Source organism: Echinops telfairi, unplaced genomic scaffold, assembly GCF_000313985.2.
Source record: "Echinops telfairi isolate 266 unplaced genomic scaffold, ASM31398v2 ScPeMD7_2010;HRSCAF=2546, whole genome shotgun sequence".
NCBI classification, from domain to species: Eukaryota; Metazoa; Chordata; class Mammalia; order Afrosoricida; family Tenrecidae; genus Echinops; species Echinops telfairi.
This window is the reverse complement of record NW_022105908.1, coordinates 23,634,925-23,641,947: the sequence shown is the minus strand read 5'-3', so window position 1 is coordinate 23,641,947 and position 7,023 is coordinate 23,634,925.

Genomic DNA, 7,023 nt, shown 5'->3' with positions numbered 1-7,023 from the left:
GAACCACCTGAAGGGGTGGTACAACTGAAGTGGAAACTCTGATTCAGCAGGCTTGCCTGTGGAGACCTGGGATTCCAGGCTTCAGCAGGGACCCCACCCCGAGGGGCCTTAAAAAAATTTGGGGTAAAAATATCTATCACAAAACCTCTGCTATTTCAACCTCTTTTACAGGTACAATTCAGTGATGTTAATTCTGTGCATTGGGTTGTGCTATTATCACTACTATCTATCTCCAAGCTTCTTTGTCACTCTGAATAGAAACTCTGCCCCCCACTGCACCCCACCCTGGCCAGTCACAAATGCAATCTGTTCTCTACACCTTTGCCAAGCTCTAGATATTTTCCTGAAGCAGGACCAGTTGCCCCTTTGTGACTCAGACGGAGCTCCCCATCACTGGACGTGGGGAAATGCTGGACGACTGTTTGGTAGGAATGGCATAGTGGGGCTTTCAACATCAGATAGGACCAGGTAACCCTTCACATTCCTTGTCATCCCCCAAGTCAGGATTCCTTTAAAAGCTAGCTCAAACATTCCAAAGTACAAACTCTGGAACGATGAGCCAGTCAGTGAAAAAATAGAGACAAACTGAGGGGCCCGAAGACATGGCATAAACACAATGCAAACTAATAAAAACACACACCTGGCAAAGACAGAATCATGACTGAGATCCCTCAAAATAAGAAGCTTTAGATGTGTCTAGGTACTTTGGAGAAACAAATCCACAGCGACTCATGTATAAGAGAGTTTTATGTAAAGAAAAGGTGCATCACGAAAACATCCCAACCCAATGCTGCCCAAGCCCACAAGTCCAACATTAACCCATTAACCCAACACCAGTCCACAAAATCCTCCACCTCACAAAGCAGAGGCAATGATGCCGACTGCAGGAGGAAAGCTGAGTCCATGAACGAACAAGCATCTCAGCACTAGCAGGGGTCTCCACACAGCTGCTCCAGCACTCAGGGCTCCATCGGGATAGGTCCATGCAGATTCTCCTTGGGGATGTCTTGTAGGAAGTCAATCTTGCAAGCTGAAGCAGGGACTGCTAAGGCAGCTGCACCCTGGTGCGACCATCAGAAAGCAAGAGACCCGAGAACTAGAAAGGCGAGGCTTCACCACCCATTTATCCCTCCGCCTTTCAACCAGCCCCACATGTGATTATCGGCCAGGCTGGCACAATCAACTAACTCAGTGCTGTCCTTCGCATTGTACTCTGTCCCTGCAGTCTTTGCCTCTGTGGGTAGCCTTGCTGCAGCATCTTTGTTCTGTGTTTGTCTGCTTTTCAGTGTGTGAAACCCAGGACTGACAAACCTAGAGAGGCAGCAATTAGAATAAAGGTTCTTGGGGGGTATGGTGGGAGAGGTGGGGGAAGTGAAGGGGAGCCGATATCCAGGAGTTCAAAAAGGAAGAAAATGTTTGGAAGCTGGCTTTGGTAGCAATTGTACAAGACTGCTTGGTATGATTGAACCATGGAGTGATAGGATGTCTGGATTAACTCCTAATGAAATGATTTGGGGGATGTGGTAGCTACATAATCTGTTGTCAATTTGTGACTTAAGAGTGAAGGGGTTGAGTTTAACCTGTCGATCAGGTCGCAGCTTGATGACCTCCCTTGGAGACCCTAAGGAGATAAGTAGCTCCCTGGAGGTGGGACACACGCTCACTCACTGTGAGACATGCTTGCTGACAAGACACATGGAGCAACGCTAGAGCCCCGGAGCTGGAGGAGCCACATGGAGTCCCCTGCCAGTACTGAGATGCTTTCCCTGCCACTGGATCCAGCAGACTTCCCACCCACTGGCCTGTGATCTTTCTGCATTTGGCATTATTGCATGTGTTTCGTGAGTCTGAAGAGGACTTTATAGATTGGTGTCAGGACAGCTAGGCTAATATCAGATTTATGGGCTTGATTTGGACCTGGCTGGGATGTTTTCTCAATATTCAATTGCTTTTGTATCGAAAGCTCTTTCTTATACACATAAGAGTGTCCATGAACTTGTTTCTCCAGTCTACCCAGCCTGACCCGGTGTGGGGGTTGGGGATGGAGGAGGGAGAGTTCACTCAAAGAGTGAAAAGAGAACTCGCGCACTGGAGAAAGTGACTGGAAAGGACCTATCTCAAATCTATAGGGAGCGGCAACGCTTCCACAAGAAAAGGTGATAACGCAACTTAAAAATGGGCAAAGGGCAGGAACAGACAGTTCACCTAGAAGACATCCAGGCAGCCTACAAACATACGATGAAATGCTCACCGTTGCTAACCATCTAGGGATGAAAATGAGAACGACGATGAGAGAACAGCTCACCTCGGAATTGACAGCAAAGTTCACAAAAAGCAGAAAAGACCCATGCGGGTGGGGGTGTCGAGAGATACAAGCCCCCCAACCCCTGCCCTGCCAGTGGGAGCGCGTGGCAGTCCATGCACTGTGGAAAGCAGCACAGCACTGCCTCCAGCAGCTGGGACTAGAAATACCACAGACCCAGTAATAACGCCGCCACGTGGTCTCTGCCTTACAGACAGTAGCTAGGTGCACCCTTATGTCGTATCACAGCACGGTGCCCACGAGCAGGAAGATGGAAACAGCCCGAAGGCTATCGGTGGAAGCATGGACACATACACTTCGGTCCATCCACCCAGTGGACCGTCACACATGATTCAAGAATAATAATGAAACCGTGACACGCCTCGTGACGTGGGTGGGTTTGGAGGACAGTCTACTGAGTGGACTCAGTCAAGCACAAAAGGACACATGGTGCATGAGACCACTGTTATCGAAACAAAAGCAAGAAAAGTTTTCCTTACCCAAAGAAGCAGACTTTGCTGGTTAGCAGGGTAGACGGGGAAGGGAGGAGAGGGAAAGCAGTAGGCAGGGGAGAGGGGTGTTCACTTGGGGGGAAGGGGAAGATAATACTTTACAAGAGGGAGAGGGGAAAAGGGGTGGGGGTAGGAAACAGGGCAAGCCATTGGGAGGTCTGGCGGGCTAAGTGGTTGACTGCAAAAATGATTACATGCACAAAGCAAGCGGCCTTTCACTCCCAGACCATGAAAGCTACCATAAACCACGTGATCAAAACAGCCTGGTACTGTACGATGATAGATATAAAGACCAGTGGACTGGAGGTGAGAACCCAGAAATGCAGCCAAGTACCTACAGAGCCCTGATCATTGATAAGGGACTAAAACGTGCCAAGTGGGGAAGAGATAGCCCTTTCAACAAACAGTGCTGGAAAAACTGAATCTTCGCCTACAAAAGAATTAAACAGGACCCACACCACACACCACATGTAAAATTGAGCTCAAGATGGATTAAAGACCTTGATATAAACTGCACAGTCATAAAGACCATCCATGAAAAAATAAGGAAAACTTTTTTTAAAAATAGGGACAAACTTAAGGTCCCGAATTCAAGGCATGCACACACTACGGATCATAATGAAAAATATCCTCATGGAGAAAATTAAGAGCTGAGACCTAAAAGATACAATATTAATGCACCAAACATGACTTCGTCACAAGAGCTACAGAGAGCCCACAGATGGGGGAAAATATTCAGTAATAACACATCAGATAAAGGGCTTGTAGGCAAAATCTCTAGAAAACTGCAGCATCTTAACCAGAAAAATACAATTCACACGATCAAAAAATAGGCACAAGACATGAAGAGACAATTTACCTAAGACGACATCCAGGTGGCCAAGAAACCTGTGACGAAATGTTCCAATTCATCAACAATAAGAGAAATACGCATTAAAACAACCACCAGAGACCACCTCACACTGATACTTTTAGCAAAAGTCAGTAAAGTGGAAATCGTGCAGAGGGGGCAGGGTGATTGGAAAGCGTTCACGCTGCTGCTGGGACTGCCTGCTTGCACGGCCATCAGGGAGACCAGGCTGGCACTTGCTGCAGCAATGCCAACACAAGTACCCTGTGATCCGGCCGTCTCTTGTGAGCGGGGACAGACCCAAAAGAAATCCGGAGCACGACAGGAACAGGCGTAGGCACACCTACACTTATTGCAGCCATTTCCATAATAGCCAAACCATGGAAACAAACAGAGACCTTGATTATAGAGGAGTGGATAAACACATAAACAACCCTGGTACAGTCATGTAATGGAGTATTGTGCATCAATAAGAAAACAACAACCCCTTAAACACCGCAAGACATGGACTCAGCTAGAGAACATTATGCTTGGCAAAAAGTCGATCTTACAAAAATGAATATTTAATCATGCCAGTAATATAAGGAAAAAACAAAGAAAAAGAAACGTGGCCTATACACCAAAGGAGGCCACGGTTGCGGGTGGAAACAGGGAAAGGGGAGGGATAGGTTCTGGAGGAGGGAGGGAAGGAGGATGGGGGTGGTGGTGGCGAATAAAAAGAATCCTATTTATGGAGAGTTGAACAGGATATTGTTGATTGTATTTGTTGAGATATTCAGTAGATTTACCTAATGTAACATTTCTTAAGACCTCTTGTCTGCTGCTTCCTTGAGTATTGATGGTGGGTCCAAGCAAGAAAAAATGCTTGGTAACTTCGACCTTTTCTCTATGGACGGTGATGTTACCTGTTAGACTGTGAGGATCTGGGTCTTCTTTACATTGCGCTGTAATCCACATGGAAGCTGCGATCCTTGGTCTTCATCTGCACGTGCCTCGGGTCCTCCTCCCTTTCCGCAAGCAAGGTTGTGTCATCTGCATATTCCAGGGGCTAATCATCCTTCCTCCCATCCTGAGGCTGCGTTCTTCTTCGTCCAACCCAGCTGCTCTGATGAGTTTCTCAGCATACGCGAGACTTAATAGATATCGTTAGAGGACATGACCCAGATGGACGCTGAGTGAGATTCTGCACCATGCAGCAATCCCTTGTTCTGTTCACACAGCTGCCCCTTGAGCCAGGTTCAAGGTCCGCAGGAGCACGATGAAGTGCTGTGGAATTTCCACACTTCTCAAGGAGACCCCGAGGGTGTCAAGAGCCACGCTGTCAAATGCCACGCACGGCACAGTCCAGAAACCACGTGTCAACATGCTTCTCCCATGCTGTGCTTTGAACCAAGGTCCACTGGATGTCCCCAAGGACACCCGCATGCTATAGCCTTTTCTGAACTGCGGCAACTGGTGTCGATCTTCAGGGAAATTTTGCTTGCGTTTGATATCAATGATATTGCTCTATAATTTGAGCATTCTATTGGATCACCTCTCTTTGACATGGGTACAGATATAGATCTCTTCCACTCAGTTGGCCATGTGGCCGTCTTCCAAATTTCCCAGCACAGATGACCGAGGGCTTCCAGTGCTTCATCGGCCTGTTGAAGCATTTCACGTGGTGTCCCATCAACTCCTGCTTGTTTTCAGACAAGCTTCTAAGGACCCAGAAGCGACTCTTTCTGGTAGCTGGACCCCCTGGATTTCTTCCCTGCACTTTGCTACCGCGCCCGTATCTTCAGCGATCCCTTCATGAGGGCGAGTACTTAGCAGGGCCGCGTTATGAGAACTGATCGCTTCTAGGTTAGGGCTTCAGCTAAGCTTTACAGTTCCGCTAAGGTTTACACTTAACTTATTAATTTTCATTTCCATTTGAATTTCTCAGCACCTGTTACTGTTGTGTCCGTTCTGACACATCCACAGGACTTACACGTTTTCTTCTGGGGCCCCCGTTTCACTTGAGACATGTTTATGTGACCCTGGGTATAAGGGTACATAAAATACGTGTACACATCAACCGTGGTTTTTAATGAAATAAAGGATTTTGATAGTATTTTGAACCACAACATCTAACTCTGGTGATCTTTTGGGGGGAGGTTACAAGTGCGTGCTGTATGTTCACAGCCAAGGCTGCAGGGAAGTCTCGAGATGTAGCACAGGCCAGCATTGCGGGAAACACCTCGGATCATGACGTGTTTGATTTTAAATTAGTTTTGGGTCATTGCTTGTTTAGAAACCTGTGGTAGTTACATAAGCTAGTGGCAACTTGAGGCTATCAAGAGAAAGGGGTGGGGCTTTGCCTGTCCATCAGGCCTGATGATGCCTCCTGGTGGGCAGGGCCTTCTCACCAGGACTCTGGGAACTTCCTCTCCCTCTGCCTTGTTTTGCTGAGACCTAACAGAACCCCCTCTTTCTGCCTCACCTTCCTGTTGGGGAGCCACGCGGAGCCCTGGGCCAGGACTGAGATGCTTCCACCACCATTGGATCCACATCACCCACTGGCCTGCGATCTACCTGCTGTCATCAGTATTGTGAGTGGCTACGTGAGACTGAAGAAGGATTTACAGACAGGTCTTGAACTTATGAGCTAATAATCAGGCTTATACACTTGATGTGGAGTGATGTTTTCTTAATATACAATTACTCTTTGATATAAAGCTCTTTCTTATACATATATGAGTGTCTCTGGGTTTGTTTCTCTAGTCAACCCGGCCTAACCAAAAACCTTTCATTGTTGCCAAATTTCTCACTACTCCCACATTCATTGACACAACCCCATAGGGGACCAGAAACCACAGTTTCAGAAGCCCTGGAACAGACGTGCTCTAAAGTCCCCATGCCACTTATCTCCTTGGGCTCATGTTCATTGTGGCAAGGTAGCTTTGTTGGTTAGAGCACAATCATTCAGCATACATTTATGAATATCCATAATGTGCATATATGTTAGTCTAAGTCTTCAAGAAGTTTACAATTTACTGGAGGGAATGTGTTTGGTCCGGGACACAGGTTTAATCCTTGCGTAGTCCTGTTAGCCTCATGGCCAGCTGTCTCACAGAGGCATGTGGTGGGGAGCAAGAATGGGTGCATAGCTGAGCTTGGAGACGTACAAGGGCAAGTTTAAAAAGATGTCTTGCTACTAGGTCCTGTTCACATATGCCTGGTTTATTCCAAACAAAATGTGTTTAACCATGTCTCTGCAATCAGTAGATGGCTGCAGACAAGTTCTCTCAGTAATGCATTTGTCTCAGCCTCATTACAACCTAAAACTAAACTCACTCCCATCGAGCCGATTCTGACTCATCGTGACCCTACAGCAC